This window comes from Papio anubis, chromosome 7, assembly GCF_008728515.1.
Source record: "Papio anubis isolate 15944 chromosome 7, Panubis1.0, whole genome shotgun sequence".
NCBI lineage: Eukaryota > Metazoa > Chordata > Mammalia > Primates > Cercopithecidae > Papio > Papio anubis.
In genome coordinates, this window is record NC_044982.1 from 5519010 (window position 1) to 5538137 (window position 19128).

The 19128-nt window shown below is 51.5% G+C and overlaps 1 long non-coding RNA gene across 2 annotated transcripts in view; it reads right to left on the reverse strand.

The window, feature by feature from the left end:
• Positions 1–1591: 1591 nt before the first annotated feature.
• LOC116275684 overlaps positions 1592–19128 on the reverse strand; it is a 146142-nt gene continuing 128605 nt past the window's right edge. For both annotated transcript variants that reach the window (XR_004184771.1, XR_004184772.1), the window contains 2 exons: positions 5605–8687; positions 1592–5403 (listed from right to left, as the gene is read on the reverse strand). This is a non-coding gene — a long non-coding RNA (uncharacterized LOC116275684). The remainder of the gene's footprint in view (positions 5404–5604; positions 8688–19128) is intronic.

Here is a 19128-nt window from a genome sequence, read left to right on the forward strand (position 1 = left end):
TGTGGGGTATCTGCCACACAGAGTGAATACATCACCAACAACCTCCCTCCAACCATTCCTGGACAGCTTCTGGGGTCCTGTCTCTCTTCCAGAGCCCAGGGGGTCTTTCTGCAAAGGAAACAGACGGCAAGCGTTAACACACAGGGACACGCACCGTCGGAGACGCAATGCTTCCTCAAGGTCTCCCTCCGACGTACCTGAGGTGGTGGAGGCAACAGTGGCCCTCTCCTGACATAAGCAGCAGAGAGCAGAAGCCCTCCTCGATGAGAGACGAGGCTCTGGTCGGAAGAGAACTGTCCACGTCACGTCATCCAACAACTATGCTTCCCCTTCCACAGGGGACTCAGAACCAGTGTCCCCTCCAGAGGTCCTCAGGCTGAGGGTCCACGGGCCAAGTGGCACGTGTCACATACAGACTGTGTGGCCTGCCTTCTGCTCCCACAGCTGCACCTTCCCTGAAGTGGGCGCCCCATCATGTAGAAGGGTGGCGCTCAAATGAGTAAAACGGGTTGACTGTGCAGGCCACAGCTTGGATAGCCTTTCTTGATGGAATTTCCCGACATGAAGACTGGTGCTGCCTCTCCAACGTGTTTCTGCCACCAGGAAGTTCTTTGGAGGGAGGCCAGAGCCCAGGGGATGGGTGGAGCAGCTGCCCACTGTCCAGAGGGCACCTGCTGAGGCCAGCATGGTCCCAGTGCCACCAATGGACTGCTGTTAGCATCTCCCCCCAGAAGTGGGTTCTGGGCTTTCCTGATGGCACATGATTCTCAAATAGAAGTGCACCATAGTTTTCGTCATAAATAAAGGGAAGAAACACAGAGAACCTCTCCTCCAGTACCAAAGTGTAACCCAGAGAGCAGTCCCACAGCCTCTAGTTCTGGTTGGCAGAGCTCTGGGAAGCCCTCCTAGGGGACAGGGATGCTGAGGTTCAGAGGACCAGGTGGCCATGGTGCTGGCACACATGCCCTCTGGGCAACACCCATCACTCACCCCAGAGAACTGCTGACGCCACCAAAGCTCCCAGCTCAAACAGCCTTTCCCTTCAAGTGGGATTTGATACTGCAAAAAGACTGGCCAGAAATGATTCGTCACAGATAAAATGAACACACCGGGGAAACTTCTCTTCCAGGGCCCAAGGACGGACTGGATGTGGGGACTGGACACCCAGATAGCAGTGTCTTCGGGAAGGCATGTGTTCTGCCATCAGCCATTGTTCACTGCTCCCCACTTGGGGCAGACACCAACGTCAGACACCAATGTCTCTCTGCTGTTGGCGATCAAGGAGCACATCTCTCAGAGGCAGGACTGGCACCTAGAAAGAATGGGGCGGGGCTCGGGCGCAGTGGATTGTGCCTGTAATCCCAGCACTTTGGGAGGCTGAGGCGGGCGTGGATCACGAGGTCAGGAGTTCAAGATCAGTCTGGCCAACATAGTGAAACCCCGTCTCTACTAAAAATACAAAACATTAGCCGGGCCTAGTGGCGGGCGCCTGGAATCCCAGCTACTTGGAAGGCTGAGGCAGGAGAATCGCTTGAACCTGGGAGGCAGAGGTTGCAGTGAGCCGAGATCGAGCCATTGCACTCCAGCCCAGGTGACAGTGTGAGACACCGTGTCAAAAAAAAAAAAAAAAAAGAAAAGAAAAAGAAAAGAAAGAGTGGGGCTAGGAGAATTAGGCTCCAGTGAATCCTCACTCTGGGAAATCCTGTCCCCCCGAACCACAGGGACGACTTCTGCCACAATTGCTACCCCCAATCAATTCTTCTGTGGAGGTGCGGGTGGCAGTCCACCAGGTGGCACGTCCTCATGTCCCCTTCAGCCATCCCCTCGCACCTCTGGACAGAGCGGATGGGGGTGGGGGTCTTCATTGCTTATTTGTTTTTGTGGTTGTGGCAGCTGCTTCCTTTTTTATTTTGTTTTTGGCTGCTATAATCTGAACTCTTCTCAAATGTTGGGGAACGCTTCTCAGTGGAGCCTGGGAGTGCGTCTCCCCAGCCTCCCTTGCAGCGGGGAGCTGGCATGTGGCTGAGGCCTCGCCAACTGTGCCTGTTCCGAGAGGTGGGCATGGACTGAGGACTGAGCATGGTCCCTGAGCCCACCAACACGCAGAGTCACCGAGGGGCTGCCGGGACAAATCCTCCATGTACATACCAAGAGAGGTAGTGACACCAGGTCCCATGCTCAGGGTCCCATCACGGATGGAGGCTCTTCAAGGAGAGATTTGATACCGAAAAAGAAGTGCACCATGTTTGTTTCGTCACATATAAAGCGAAAATAACATGGGCAACTTCTTTTCAGGTACCAGAGATGAGCACGTCCTCCCCACCAGCAGCACACCTGGGCGTGAAGGGACACGAAGGGTCAGGGCGTGGGGGCAGGGCTGGGCAGACACTACCAATCAAACTTATGCTCAATTAAGCCTAAAAGCATCAGGTGTTGGCTAACCCAAGGTAGGCGGGGGGCATGCTGCGAAGGGCTGGGCTGACACTGAGCAGAGGCGGACAGTCATCACAGATCACAGATAAAGCAAACCGATCCTAGACTCCCTCTACTTCGGGATCCCAGGAAGTCTTCACGGGCAGAATTCAATAATCAGGACAGACGGCTTTCGGAATGTTTACCATCGAACCCACAAATGGAGAAAATAGGATGTTCCTGGACCCAAAAATAGAATCTCCTCCATGAGTCCGCCGTTCCAGGAAGTTCTCCTCTTCAGAGACGGGAAGACAAAGATATCGAATTAGGAGAAACAAACCACTAAGGCAGCCCCGGCTCTCGGTGGACCCATCTATCTGTGCGCCTTGCATGGTCCTGACCACCATGCCTCCTCCCTAAGGTGCTCTGGGTTCCCTGGAGGCATGGCTTGCTTCTAAAACACTTGACAGTTTGGTGTGAGTTGTGACAAATACAACCAACCCACAGAAAGCCAAAGGACAGCAGGGGCCAGGAAAGGACAACAGCTTCCCCAAATCCGCATCACTTGAAGGGCAGCCTCCCAGGGAGAGGGGGATTCCAGGGAGAGTGAATCAGGGCAGAAGTTCTGGGGCCCACCACCCTTCAGGCCTTCCAGAGAGGACCCAGTGATCCATTACTGGACACAAAACACGGTAATTGTGCATCATTTGTCAACCATAAATTAAATCACTAAGACAAAGCTTTGAAAGCATAAGTCCATAAGAAAAGTCACCTTTCACAAAGACCCTGCCTTAAATAGGACGCTGAAGATAGATAGGCAAACTGTGAGAAACACATAATCAAAAAAATGCAGGCTTTCCCAGTCACACTGGAAAATACACTGTGGTATCATCTGTTTGTATTGCAAGTAAGATAAAATCTAACTCAAACTGGCTTAAACAAGTAAGGGATGTATAGACTTATATAACTAAAAAGTACAGAGACAGAGCAAGCTTCAGGCAGGGTTTGATCTAGGGACTCAAATGATATCACCCAGGCTCTTCTCTAGGTCTCCAAGATGCCTTTCATGGTACAGACTCCCTCTTCTGTGTCTGTGCGGCACCAAGCCCTCTCCTCTTAGTCCTTAAATGGCTGTAGGACCTTCGAAGCTCACATCAAAGTTCACTGTCTGTTCCCAGCTGAATGGAATAGACAGTGTCTACTCTGGCAGCTATTATAGAAAAGGGAGAAACAGTTTCTTTCCCAGAAGCCACAGCAAACATCTCCTTGCCTTTCACTGGCTCAGTGGGGTCAGGAGCCTATTCTGGAAGCAATTGCAGTGGCAAAGAAGAAGAGATCAAGAGATTCACTTAAGCCTGGGCTGGTGAAGGAAGTCGGGCAGGGTCAATGCAATCAAAGCACATGGTGGGAAGAGGGGAGCTTTCATTAAAAAAACCAGGGGAAATTTAGGAAGGGAGAAAAGACATGGGGTGGGGAGGTCCTGACCAGCGTCCACTACAGGGGCCCATGTGCCTTCCCTGAAGCTGGCACCCGAACCAAGACGTCTTCAAGGCAGAATAGGATACTGAAAAAGAAGTGCACCGCGAATGTTTCGTCACAAATAAAGCGAAAAAGACACGGGCAACTTCTCATTAAGTACCGCACACATCAGCACCGTTGACAGCACTGCTTCTCCGCGACTGGTATCACTTCTGTAGGCTTCCTGAGAACACATGGGTCCTGATGCACACCGGGCAATGGGTGACAAAGATATGGCCCTGCATACAACCCACCTCAAGACCTCGGAGACTTCTAACAGGTCTGCCCCCTCTGTACAGGTGGCACTGTGTCCTGGAGGTGCTTGTGGGCAGGATGTGTTCAATTCATCAATAACAAAGTCTCCTCCAGGCTCACAGAATGACGATGGCACAGAAACACTGGGTTGACATCCTAAAAGTCCTCCTGCGGATAGATAAGCAGGGACCAGGAGAGTCACAATAACTCCCCAGATAAGATCGATGAGCTCTACCACCTACCCTTCAGGGGCAAACAGCAAAGTGCCTGCCCTGATGGAGCCCCTGAGCCAAGGACGTCTTCACAGAACGAGTACCACAAGGCATTTTTTAATGTTTGCCTCAAACAGATGGAATGACCAGAGGTCCTGACACGGTGTCACCACCATCGACCAGCTTGAGCCCGAGAAGTGCCCCCATGGCAGATCGGAGCTGCGGGTTAGGGAGGGATGAATGAGCAATGAATAAAGCCCAAGTCCTCAGGTGGGCCACGTGGATAACTCTCCTGGTGGCCAATCTTCCCCAGTTCATGCATTCACACCTCACCACAACCTCCTCCCGGGTGGAGTGTGCCCCCCGCCCCTTGCCTTGGGCTCAACCACGTAATTTGTTCTGGTCAATGATCTACGCGTGGAAACACAGCAGTTCCCAGCCTTGGCCTTAAGGAGTTTCTGCGTTTCTAGTCACTTTCTTGTGCCTCTGCCGTAGCCGTGGGAATATCCCAAGGGCGGGGTGAGAGCTGTGGGTCTCACCTTCAGACTCCAGAGCAGGCCTTGTCTCCACAGGTCATCCTAGGAATGGGAGGGAGGCTGAGGATGAACGGACCAGGACACACACCCAAAACAGAACGTCTGCTCTCAGACAAGATATCCGCTCCCATACCTCTCCATGGACCTGACGCCAACAGCCCTCCCCGCAGCGCATGTCACAGCCGGGACACATCTTCCAGAGTCTGACACTGAGAGCATCCAGGGCCTCTCGGGCCTTGTAAGGCAGTCGGAGCTGAACCACAGACAGAGGTGAGCAACGACAGCAAAGCCTTCCCCAAGCATGGGTTGGATGCCGCCTCGGGAGTGGCTGGATTCTGAGTGGTCTCGACACAGGAAGGGCTCCTCTCAATCACGCCGCCAGTTCCTCAGTCCCCCATCCACGACTCACCAGGAGTGTCGCCGACACCAGTGGCACTGCCAGAATCTAGCTTCATGTCCAGGAAGTCCTCCTATGGAAAAGAGATGGACCATGTAGCATTCATCAGACACATGGCAAGCTTTGCCAGACAGCCTCTCTTCATGTAGCACAGAATAAAGCGGCCATAACAACCACAGCTGTCCCAACACTTGCCCTGTCCTACACACACAAACCACTCCTCAAACCCTTCCAAGGATAACGACACCCCTGCACCAGGCCCCCCCACACACACCTCCTGCAGTCAGCATGCGGTGTGAGGTGGGCCTTTCCCTGCTGGGGCACTGAAGCTGAGGCCTCCGTGGTCCTGGCATTGTCTGTGCTCAGGCTGTCAGCCCTCCTGGGCGGGATTTGAAACCAAAAGAGAGATTATTCACTGATGATTGCTTATATTGACTTTAAGGAGGTGGGAGGAGGAGCCCCCAAAGGGAAACCCCTCCTGAAATCCTGCAGAGTCCCATGAGCCCCACGTCCTCCCACATCTTCTCCGAAGTTGCCATGTGCACCAAGATGTCATCCCACAGATGGACCGGGCGCTGGTGGATAGTCAAACGGGTGACCTACATCGTAAATGAAGTGCACGTCACCGGTCTACCATCCCCTCAGCTACCCTGGAGAGCAGATGGCACCATCGTCCCTTCAATGACACGGCTGGCGTGTCCAGAAGGCCAACTGAGCAAGACCTCACACTGAAGAGGCACCACCCGCCGTGAGTCAATAAATAGGCACACACCACAATGAGTGACCTCCCCCAACCACAGAAGCACAGGCCCTTCTCCAGACTCAGCTGCCCTCCCAGGGGCCTCCGCGGGACCGCTGGGCCTGAGAGCCGCACCCCTAGGACACACGGCAAGCCTCGCTTGCGCCCACCGAGACAGGAGACGGCAACGTCCCTCCCTGAAGGCTGCATCAGGAACAGGAAGTGCCTCCAGGGTGGGATTTGATACTAAAGAAGAGGTTTCCCGTGTATGTTTCATCATAAATAAAGAGAAGACAACACGGACAACCTCTCCTTCGAGTATCGACGATTAGCACTGATCAAAAAACAAACAAAAAAAATCAAAACAAAACTGCCGAATCTTCGCCGACGTCGGTGTCACCTCCAGGAGGATTCCACGGATCTACATGGCACTGCGCAGACCAGACGTCAGACGGCTTCTGTTCGAGTGTCCCAGGTTGCTTTCGGGAGGTCAGCCAAAAGCCCTTTCAGCCTTGACAGTGAAAAGAGGTTGCCCGTGAAACATTTTCCATCAATACAGAGAACATTTTAGGCACAACCTCTTTCCAGGTCCTGGAGATTTCCTGATGGCGGAACCCGGGTTTCCTTGTGGAAGTCCGGGCCACAGGAAGTGCCCCCAGTCATAATGGTTCGCATCCCGAAGTCAGTGCATCAGTAGAGTTCATGAGGAAATCTCAAATTCTGTGGTCAAGAAGCAGGTGGCTGGGTCTGCAGTTAGCCGGCGCCCAGGCCCCTGTGTGGCATTGGCCATGGATCCAAGCAGTCTTCCAGGCAAGGTGTGATTCTAAAAACAGATGCATGGTGCCCAGTAAGTTGTAAGCAAAGTGAGCGCCCGCTACACACACCTAGGGAGGGAGGGTCAGGGAAGCCAGGAGCACGACCAGGCCCCCCTCCTCCAGGTCAAATCCCACCTAATGCCTTCTGCGGCCTTCAATCCAATTCAGCAGAATTAAGCAATAAAAACAAATTTCATTTCCTGATGTGAGCTCCCCAAATGTTTTAGCCAATTCCAGGCTGGATTTTCTGTTTACTATAGAAGTCCTTTGACAATAATTGTTTTCATTGTTGGGGGAATACTGGTATTTCCAGACTCTTTTGCATTTCAACAGAGAGTTAGATCAATCCTGACAGGGCTGGAGAGAATCAGGGATCAGAAAACTTCAGGTTTCCTCTTACAAAGTTGTACAGTTGTGCCCTCCTTTCCCCCGAAGGTGGACCCTGGAGCAGAGGGCAGGGAAGAAAATCCCAGGGCCAGGCTTCGGCTCTGCACCCTTGCCACCTGTCCTTTGACCCCTGTGTAGCCAGCAGAGCACCCAATCTGCATGGACTCAGCAGCCGCCTAACCTGAATACGCCAGAGGCAACAGCACACTGCCTGCTGTCACATGGCCTTGACACTCTCTCTCTCTGCCCTCTCTTTATGAGGGCCCTTTTCGGCTGGAAGGAACGGGTATCAGCTAGTAGGAAGGGTTGGCAATGGTGGTCATTGGTGCTACCTCATATGTTCTGTCTCTGGTTATAAAAAGCAGGGTTGAGATGGAAAGACCCGGCCTTCTCCAGAACCTGACACCCTCCTTCCCCACAAGTCCCCTCCCCAAGTGCCACAGATGAGCTGAGGACCCACAGTCACAACTAAGTGCCATCAAAACAAATGCAGCACCAGCAAAACCTACTTCTGTGCCTTGGCCTTAGAGCTAGCAGGGAGCCACTTCCTTCCCCAGAGGCCGGCATCACCTCCAGGAAGTCCTCCTGGAAAGGATCGGGCACCAAGCATTACTGCCAGACAGGATGCTCAGAACAGGAGAAGCACCCATCTCCGGCCCACTCACCCTGGCCAGGGGCTTGACAACTACTGTCTTATCCCAAAGCCTTCTGAGCTGGTGTGTTTGATACTGAAGAGTGGTCCACAGAAATGATCTGTATAAAAGAAATAGATATGCCAAAGGAAACCTCTCCTCAAGCACCCCAAAGAAGAACCATCTGCAGAAACACAACCCCAAGGATGGGTCAGATGTGCTGCTCAGTGAAGCAGGTGTGTTCCTGGGGGCCCCATGGTGGGCCATCCACTTCCTTCCCCTGGATCGGGGCTGATGACAATGCCCTCCCCTCAAGTTGGCATGACATCAAGGATTTCTCCAGACTTCAAATAAGTCAACTCCACAATTCCTGTTAGAAATAAACAGGTCCCAACTTAGGCCAATTCCAGGGTCCCCAAGGTCTCCTCTTGACCTCAGAATCAGCTTTTCTTCTCTAAGGTGTCATTATACTCGGGACATCCTTTCAGAATAAACTGCAGGCTGGGGACAGGTGTGCAGGACACCTGCGCTGTCTGTCCAGGGCATGATTCCCATCAAACTGGCATTCCCCTGCGGTGGGCTTGGCTCATTCAAGCCCATCACTGAGTGTGGCAAGAACCAGGCATCCCCCAGCAGCAGGGTCTGAAGCCAAAAGAGCCTGAATGACACACACGATCCATTGGGAGCACGACGAAGGCAACCACAGACGACTCACCTGCATGTTCCATGACACTTCGTGGTGATACTGTCTTCCCCCAGGCTGCCATCACATTGAAAAGTCCTCCTAAGAAGGGATAAGACATTGAGGGTTAGTGCAATTGGTGGCAAAATTCAGAAACATGGAGCACGCTTAGCAGTCAGCCATTTGCTCATGTCTACTTATTTATGCCCAGAGCACCCCTTCCCTGAAGCTGAGGTCCGGACCAGAAGGCCTCCAAGGTGGGGACTGATACTGGAAAAGAGGTTAACCAGGTGTGTTTCATCCTCAGTAAAGAAACAGAAACCCAGAAAACCTCCCTTCAGGTACCGCTGATGAACACTGACAAGAACATCACTGATCCTTCCCCAAACCTGACATTCAGTCCTGGAAGTCCTGTTAAATACGGATTGGACACTGGGGTTAGTAGAACAGATGACATCAGTCAAAATAATACGGCACAGGCTTTGTGGTTAACCATAGATTTCTGTCCAGTGAACTGGAGCTGAGAGTAACGCCCTTCCCTGAAGCTGAGGTCTGGACCAGAAGGCCTCCAAGATGGGATTTGATACTGGAAAAGAGGTTAACCAGGTGTGTTTCATCCTCATTAAAGAAACAGAAACCCAGAAAACCTCTCTTCAGGTACCACCGATTAACACTGACAAGGACATCACTGATTCTTCCCCAAACTCGACATTCAGTCCTGGAAGTCCTGTTAAATATGGAATTGCACACTGAGCATTAGTTAGTAGATTTGCTGGAGGAAGCCAAGAGTTGGATGCATGCTGCTCGCCAACCACCTGTCCAAGTACCCCAGTGGAGCAGACCCCACGGCATGCCTTGAAGTTGACATCACAGCCAGAGGTGGTGATGCCATAGAAAGGCTGGTCACAGGAGCTATCGCATTTAGGGTTAACCCCCAGGGCCATGTTTTCTCAGTTACTCAAGAGAGGCACAGATGCCCCAAACCAAGGCTGACTCCACCAAAGGTCCTGCTAAGGACCTAGTGGATACTGAGGTGTGGCGGGCCAGGTGCCCTTGGTTGTAAATAGAAGTGCACACACTCAGGTCAGCTGATCACTCGAGGATTTGGGGATGGTATAGACAGCATGCCCCTTCCCTTGAACTTGGATGCTTCCACATCTGGGAAGCCCTCCAAGGAAAGAGACTGGAGTGAAAATCAGTCCAATTCAGCCACATTTGGTACACGTGACGCGAACGCCTCGCAGACGCTCTCTTCAGAGTCTAGCAGAGTGCAGCCGGCCCCGGTTTATTGTCTCTTTCCCCAAAAGTTGACACCTCTTCCAGGAAGTTCTCCAAGGGGGCATTAGATACTGAGGGGTAGTGGACCAGGTCACAAACGGCACATATAAAGCGTGTGCTCTCTGGTCAACCATCTCATGTATCCAGGCACGTGCTGACACCACACTCCTTGTCCGCAAGTTAACCCTGCCGCCAAGCCAGAGCAGTGTGCTGAGAAGAAGGCTGCCACACGTGAGTTATCGTCACACACAAGACAAACACATCACAAACCCCGCTGGGTTGCACTGAGCGCAGATCTAGTGCCCCTCCCCCTCCCCCCGCAGTTGATGTTAGCTCCAGGAAAGCTTGCAAGGCGGGATTAGATACTGCAAAGAGGTCGACCGTGTAATGTGCGCCATAAATAAAGCGAACGCGCCACGGACCACCTCTCTCCAAGTACCAAGCAGCAGCCGTACTGACACCAGGACAGTGGCTCTTCCTCAAAGCTGATATCACCTCCTGGAAGTCTTCCGAGGCGAGATGTGATATTGAGAAGAAGTAGACCATGTGTCCTACGTTATAAATAAAGCGTACACACCATGGTCAACCGCATCTTCAAATACCAGGAAGTGACGGTGACCCCTGGCTCTCTTCCTTTCACCTGCTATCACCTCCAGAAAGCCCTCACAATGTGCATCATGAACTACCAGCCACCGGCAATGTGACAATGACCACAAACTCACATCCAATGCCACTACCACCTCCAGGATGCCCTGTAAGGCTGGGACCGGTGCTGAGTTCTTGGCTGGTGGACCAAATGGCCAATGTAATAAATAAAGGACAGGGTCTGCAGCCAACCACCTGGTGACCTGCACTGCATAGTGGCTACCACGCAGGCCCGGCTCTCAAGTCAGCAAGGCCTCCAGGAAGCCCCAGGGCTGCCTGATGCTGAGAATGAGTGGACCGTGCTACATCTGTCATTCAACAGTGCATACGCTTTTTGCTCTACCATCTCTCCAAGTACTATAGAATGGCGCTGAAGCCAGATCAGTGTGTCTCCCACGAAGGTGACTTTGCCTGTCTCTGGGAAGCCCTCTGTGACTGAATTTGATATTGAGAAGACGTGGACCATATTACATACGACACAGAGATAGCGCATGTTCTATGGTCAACCATCTTTTCAGGTACCTTGGAGAGGGCTGATGTTAGAGCCGGTGTCTCTTTCCTCTCGCTAGCATCACCTCCAGGAAGCCCTCTGAGGCCTGATGCAGTATTGAGAAGAGGCCACCCTGCAATGTCTGCCACAGATGCAGTGGACACAGCACAAAGGAACCCCTCAAGAATGGAGATGACGCTGGAACTAGTGCTACGCCTGACACTTGTTACTGCCTACAGAAAGCCCCCCAAGGTGCACGCTGGTATAGGAAGGTGGACCAAGTAACATGCGTTGTAAGTAAAACATATGAAGCATGGCCAACTTCTACTAAGTACCCCGAGGCAGTACTGGTACCAGAGCTGGTGCCTCGTCTCCTGAGCTTAACATAACCTCCTTGGAGACTTTCCAGGCTGAAAGGGATACTCGAAAAGAAGTAGACCATGTTACATACGTCATGGGGAAAAGACATGCAGTGTGGCTGAACCCTTTTCAGGTACCGTGAGGTCAGTGAAGAGGCCAGAACCAGTGCTCTGTCCCCGAGGCTGGCAGCTTCTTCAGCAAGTTCTCCAAGCAAGGGTTCTGGACTGGAGATAGGGAAGAAGTGGGCCACGGAGGTACTTCCTCTGTAAACATACACAATGGGTCGATCAGATCTTCATGAGGATCAGGGCTGAGTCCAGAGCTGGGGCATCTTCCCCCGAGATGGCTAGACTTGAGATGGAAAAAAGATAGACTGTACACGCATCAGCAAAGACAAAAATGAGTCAGTGCGTCTTCAAGTACCTGGAGTGGCATCGTCTCCTGGACCCATATCTGCTCCTACATGGGCGTACTGTCCTGAAGTCATCTGAGGAGAGCTTTGAGGATGAGAGGTGGCCTGTTTCACATCCCTCCTTCATGAACATTAGTGGCACCTGCCACCGTTTCTTCAATTACTCCAGAGGGATGTGCCAACATGGGCAGCAGGACACCTTCCTGGAGGTCATCCTTGTCCTGATGAAGCCACTGGAGGCTGTGTTTGGCACTGAGAAGAAGACCGCGTCACAAGCATTGACAGAGAAAGCACACATCTAAGAGTCTACCATTCCGCCAAGCACCATGGCATGGCGAGGATGCCGAGACCCGTGGCTCTCCTCTAACTGCAGGCTTTCTTCACGGAGGTTTGGATGGCTGGGCTGGATACCAAGAAGCGGTTTACCGTCCCACATACATATTGAAAATGTATGTGGGACGGTAAACCATTTCTTCAAGTACCGCACGATGGTGATTGTGGCTGGAAGAAGGCTCAAGTCCACGAAGCTGCCCGAGGGGGCCTCTTCTAGGCTGCATTTGAAGCTGAGAAGAAGCAGGTCACGGAGTCTACTGAATAAGTGTTGCGTAGTCAACCACGTCATTGAACGCCATGGAATGGCACTGATTCCGGAAAGAATCAAGGTCTCCTCCCCAGGGATGGAGCGATTTCCCGAGGCAGAACTTGATTTAAGAGGAGCGAGATTATGCCATTTTGCATCATGCAGAAAAACACATGCCATACAGAAAACCATCTCTTCGGGTATCATGGAGAAGTGGTGGTGGGTCCAATGGTTCCTCCCCGAAGACAGCGTTGTTTCCAGGAGCCTCGGGGATGGATTTGATACTGAGGGTTAGTGGACCGTGTTACATACGTCACAGATAAAGCGTACGCTATACGGTCTACTATCTCTCCAAGTACCACACAGAGACGCCGAGGACAAAGGCTCAGGACACATCCAGAAACCCCTCCAAGGCCTTGAGCTGGGTGGAACCAGAAGGGAGGTTGAGCACAGCACATGCATCATGCCACAAGCACACACAGGCCAGGAGTCTCGTCTTCATGGTCAGGGGTTGACATGGATGCTCGAAGCAGTGGCTCATCCCCAAAACTGGCAACTCCTCCAGGAAGCCCTCCAAGGCTGAAAGTTCCACTGAGAAGAAGTGGATGATGATATGGATTTCATCACTCCATAAATACTGATTAAGTGCCCGCTATGTGCCAGACACACTGTGCTGGGTCTGAAGGAGTGGGTAGGTGGGAGGGAGGACATGCCACACGGCTAACAGAGCTGGTTGGGGGAGCGGGGAGAAAATCAGAAATGCAAAATGGCCCATGTGCAACCAAAGAACATCCGTCTAGTTACACTGACCAGGCCAAGAAACAGTACTGGGCAACTGAAGCCCAGATCTTACCTATTAGTGAGCTCTAGTCTTGGGCATTTAAAAAAAAAAACAAAAAACAAAAAACAGTGCTGTAAGGCCATATCTGCCTCAATACCAAAGGCATTTCCAGGAGGTCCTCTTAGGTTGGATTAGATTCTGAGCACCATGCCATCTTCATGAACAAAGCAGGAGTTGTTTTGGTCAACCACCTCCCTAAGGACAGAACCACTGTCTCATTCCCAGACTTGGCACTGCCTTCGGAAAACCCTCTGAGACTGAATGTAAGACTGATCAGAGGTGGACATTAGTATAAACAGGAAAGCAACTCTTCAATGCCACACAGCGGAATGAAGGATGAACTGGTGGGTCCCCCTGAAGGTAGTACTGGCTCCACGAAGCCCTCCAAAGCTGGCAGGCTACTGGGAAGTGGCAGCCCATGTCACACAAATCCCTCCTTTCGCATAGGCCACATGGCAAACCATCTCTTCCAGAACCACGGCTGAGGCTGGAACCGGTGTCTTGGACCCAAGCTGCATCACTTCCAGAAAACTCCCCAGAGAGTGTATTTAGTGCCCAGAAGAGCCAGGCCTTGTTGCACAAGTCAGACATCAACCATGAACCACAGAAATGGCCGTGCAGCAGTGCTGAAGCTAAACCCAGTGTTCTCTTCCCTGAAGCTGGCAACACCTCCAGGAAGCCCTCCGAGGATGGATTGGATACTGAGAGTTAGTGGACCATGTTACATAGGTCAAAAATCATAACGCCTACGTTCCATAGTCTACCATCTCTTCAGGAACCACGGAATGGTGCTGACCCCGGAACCAGGGCCTTGCCCCTGAAGTTGGCGTCACTTCCAGAAAGCTTTCTGAGGCCTGACTTGGCATTGGAAGCAGGCACATGGTGAACATAAACAACCCCTCCTCCAATGTGGGGCAGCGGCATTGATGGGGGAAGGGATGCCTCTACCCTAAGTGGTAATTCCTCCAGGAAGGCCGTGTCAACTCGGAAAGATTGCGACAAGGCAAAGTGTACACTATTGACCATGCTTTGGCCATCATGTGGTCAACTATCTCTTCATCAAGATAAAGGGCACTGTTTTGTTCTGCATGGCAAACGGGACACTCTAAGGGCACAGTTCATCATATGAAAGGGGGTCCCTCAACCTCTAGGTAACAACTTCCCAAGCTCACCCAAGTTCTGATGGTCCTCACCATGCTCTAGACCACCTTTGGAGACTCAAACCACAGAGCTGAGTGGGCACTGTGTTCCTCCACCTCCTCATCAACCTCTCCACCTCCTTCAGGAGGTCTTCCTTAATTTTCTCCATCCCCTTTCATGGCACAACTATCCCATGTGAATGGGATGCAAAGCAATGATTGGTTAGCCTCCAGGGAAAGGACAAGGGCAGACCCCTCAGCAGCCCTGCAGGAGGGCACGGTTGTCCTCTAAAGTCCTGAACCCCAGTGTAGACTGGGCCCTGCAACCCAGTTGTTGGAAGTCCTAACTCCTTAGGAAGTCATTCAAGGCACCATCCTCCCCTGCTCCCTCCACACATGAGCTAGTCCAATCTAACAGATTACCCTCCACACCCCGTACACTGTCCACATGCCTTTGCTGGCACTACTCCTCCACCCACAGCCAATGTCTGCTTACATCTCTCTCAAGCCCAGGCAAATGGCAGTTCCTCCATAAGCCCCGACTCCGCCTCAGGTGCATGAGCCCCGACCCTGCCTGCACCTGTACTGCAGCCCACTCACATTTTCCATGTGGTCACTCATAGAAATAAATTTATATTTACTGAACATCTGTGAGGTGCTGGAGCTAGACAGTAAATAAGACACAGTCTCTGCCTTCCTGTAGCTTCCAGCATTGTGGGGGAAACCAACATTAAAATAGTGATTGCAGAGAATTGTTTTCAAAATTTGAGGAGGCTAAAGTGTTGTGAAGGAGCTGACAGCATTTAACAAGAGGTTCTCGCCAATCAGGGAAAACTTCTCAGAAGTTTAGATTCGAAGATGAAGGATGAGGGGACTAAGCCAATAAGAGAGAGGACAAGAGTGGACACTGTAGGGTAAAAGCAGAGGACCAGATGGAGCATGGACCAGATGCAGCATGGGTCAGATGAACATGGTCAGAGTGGTGAGTGGACTGGATGGAGTATGAACTGGATGGGGTAGTGGTCGAGGTGGGACGTGGATTGGATGGAGCGTGGTCTGTGTGGGGCATGGACTGGATGGAGCATGGACTGGCTGGGGTGTTGACTTGGGGGAGTGTGAACTACATGAGGTGTGGACTGGATGCAGTGCAGTCTGGATGGAGTAGTGGTCTGGATGGGATATGGACTCGATGGAGTAGTGGACTGGATGGGGTGTGGTCTGGATGGGGTTTGGCCTGGACTGAGCACAGATTGGATGGAGTAGTGGTCTGGATGGGGTGTGGACTGGATGAAGTACGTACTGGATGGAGGAGTGGTCTGGATGCAACGTGGACTGGATGGAGCATGTACTGGATGGAATAGTGGTCTGGATGGGGTGTGGACTGGCTGGAGTGAGGTCTAGATGCAGTGTGGACTGGATGGAGTGTGGACTGGATGGGGTGTGGACTGCATGGGGTGTGTACTAGACAGGGTGTGGACTGGATGGAGTGTAGACAGGATGGATTGTGGACTAGGTGGGATGGGGACTGGATGGAGCGTGGACTGGATGGAGTAGTGGTCTGGATGGGTTATACTGGATGGGATGTGGACTGGATGGAGTGTAGTCTGAATCACAGGTGGGATGGGGACTGGATGGAGTGAGGTCTGGATGGAGTAGTGGTCTGGATGGGTTGTGTACTGGATGGGGTGTGGACTGGATGGGGTGTGGACTGGATGGAGTGTGGTCTGGGTGGGATGTGGACCAGATGGAGTGAGGTCTGGATGCAGTGTGGACTGGATGGGGTGTGGTCGGATGGGGCATGGACTGGATGGAGTGTGGTCTAGATGGGGTGTGATCTGGATGAGGCGTGTACTGGATGGGGAGTGGTCTGGATGGAATTATGGACTGGATGGGGTCATGGTCTGGATGAATTGTGAATCCGGATATTAGAATTGTGAATCTGGAATGGGGCATTAGAATGAATCAGGCGTGAATCTGGATGGGGTGTGGTCTGGATAGGGCCTTGAATGCGGATAGGAGGAATTGTGGTCTACTTGGATGGGGGCGTGGTCTGGATGAGTATCCATGTGAATTGGCGGGGAGCCAGAAACATGCCAGAAATGAGTCTGAGGAGCTGGATGGGGCCAGATCATTCAGGACCTTAAAACAAAGGTAAAATTCCAAACTTCCCCTCAGGCTAAGGGGAAGCCATTATTAGCTGATAAAGGACATAGCGAGCTTCCTATTTTTACAAGATTTCTCTGGCTGATATGAAATCTCTGGCTGGTGTTGCTGGGAGTAGGAGCAGGAAGAAAGAGTACAGGACCCCAAAGAGAGGATGGTAGGAGTCATGGAGACAGGAAAGCGGCCATGTTTCCAAATATTTAGGAAGAAGAGCACAAGAGACTTGGCAACAGCCCAGATGTGGACAAGGCATGGTGGGCCATGAGAAAACATCGGATGTCCTTGCGGGTGTCTGGCCCGGGAGCTGGCTGAGAGTGGGACCACTCTCGGGGCTGGGGATCACTAGATGTGGACCAAGTGCTGGTGGGGCACACTTAGTTTTAAGTGTGCTGAGGTTGAAGTGCCACCAAGAAATCCTAGTGGAGATTCTGAGTTGGCAGTTGGTGGAGGCCCCTGATGATCTGTACCTAGCTCTCTGGGTGGAGCGGTAGGGTTGGGAGCCACAGAGAAGTGAGACACAGAGAAGCCACCAAGCAGATGGCAGCTAGGTGAGGGGAGCTAAGGTGGATTCTTGAGGTCTGTAAACATAAAGGGACTAGAACACGAGAAGAGCCAAGTGGGGGCTCCAGTGTTGGGGGAACTCACTCAGGGCCTCCCTTGGTATGGGAACTCCTCTGGGGCAGGAAAGGGCTGTACTGGCCTCAGCTTTGTACCCCTAGCTCCCAGCACAGGCCGTGCATGCCACAGCATGGTGAGGAAGGAAGGAGTATGAGAGAGAGACGCGAAAAGCATCCATGTCCTCCCGGAGAAGGTGGCCTGGGTCCCCACTAGCCTCTTGGGTATCTAGAGAGGTGAGTGGACCCACCTTCTCACCCAGCCTCCAACACACCAAACTTGGGCCTGGAAGCTCCTGCTGACCGCAGATGGCTGGCAACCCTTCTCATTCCCCAGACCCCAGTCACTGTTCCACTCCCTCACCCATCCATTCTTGCAAAGGTGCACAGACTCATCCACTCCTGCACACACTCTTCTCCCTGAAGAACCCACTCCTTCACAGAGTCATCCACTCCTCAGCTACGCATCCTCTCACTGGCTCGCCCAGGTACTCTCTTGGATACTCAACCATTGATGCATTTTCTAGCATTTGCCCTGTGCAGAGGCTGAGGCTGACTCAGTGCTCCTGCCTTCCAGGGGCTCACAGGCTGGATAAGGGAAAAACAGATACTCAACCCACACAACGCTGATCGGTGAATTCAGAAGTGCATGAAGTAGTAGGATTTGAGGTCTACACGATCTATGGTCCAGAAACAGTAAGCAGCCTCACCTACTGCAAGGGGGAGGGCAGACCACAGAGGCAGAGAGAGGCCATTTGTGCCCCCCAAAGCACAAGGCACAGGACCAGGGGGATGGTTAGTAGGGGAGGCAGGGATAAAACTCACCGACACCTTCCTTAGTGTTTGGGAGGGCGTAACAGTGGGAGGAAAGGGAGGAAGCAGATGAATATGAAACTTAATTATTCCACACAGGGCAAAGTCAGAGAACACTATTTCATTTGTTACCATAGAGAAATAATAGATGTAAGCGTAGTTTTTCAGAAGCCGAAATGTAAGCACCAACAGACATAGAAACTGGTTATGTACTTTCCAAATCACAGAGAAAATTAAAATTAAAAAAAAAAAAATGTAGTCTCTGTGATATAACAGAAGATAGCAGGGAAGAAAGGATGAAAAAAATAAAACAAGCATTAAGTACAATTTTTGTTAAAAGCGCAAACATGACAATTAAGGGACCAAACGTAAATGGGTTACACGTTCTTTCCAAACAGAATGCTCAGTTTGGGTCAAAAGACTCCAACTGAAACTATATGTTGTCTATGTGGAACACAATTTAAATAAATTAACTCAAGAAAATCCAAAGCCGAGGGATGGCAGGGATAAACAGGATGGCCTCAATTTCCATGCACTGGAATCCCAGGTAGCCCACACAATCATGCACGGACATCCCCCAAGCCACGGAATGCAGACAGCAGCTGACTGCCAGCAAGCAGTCAATGGCACCCCCAGTTTTGCATACATAGCCATTTTTTTTTCAGTTTGCTTGTGCAATTATTTAAATATTTCTTTGCAGAGGCTTTCAAAGGGTATTCTCAGGGGCATTTGGGGTCCCCTATAGCATTTTAAGGAGAGTGCCCAGCACCAACAGCTTGGGGTCACTGCACAGCCCCAAACAAGGCAGACCTGACTTGATCTATTTTACTTACTGGCCTTCTGGGTAATATTTGGTCTGAATAAAGGGTTTGGCTGCCTTTGAAAACCAGTATTTAACTACATTTTGCTCCATTGTTGTATAAATAAGTGGAAAATGGAAAAACAAAGTTGCTGACACCTGTGGTAAGAGCACAGATCTCCTATATACTTCAGAAATTAGTATAAACATGGGCATTGTTAGGCGGACCCAACATGGCCCGTCTTTGGCCTCAATAATTGAATTTAAGGCAGTTGACTGCGTGTTTGAAAAGAACAAAACTAAAGAACATCCATGGAATGTTAGAAATTGCCTGGAAGATTGAGCTCTCGAGGAGCAAAATTCTTTGGAACATGCAAGTCTCCAGCTCAACTTTCAAACAACACTTTGC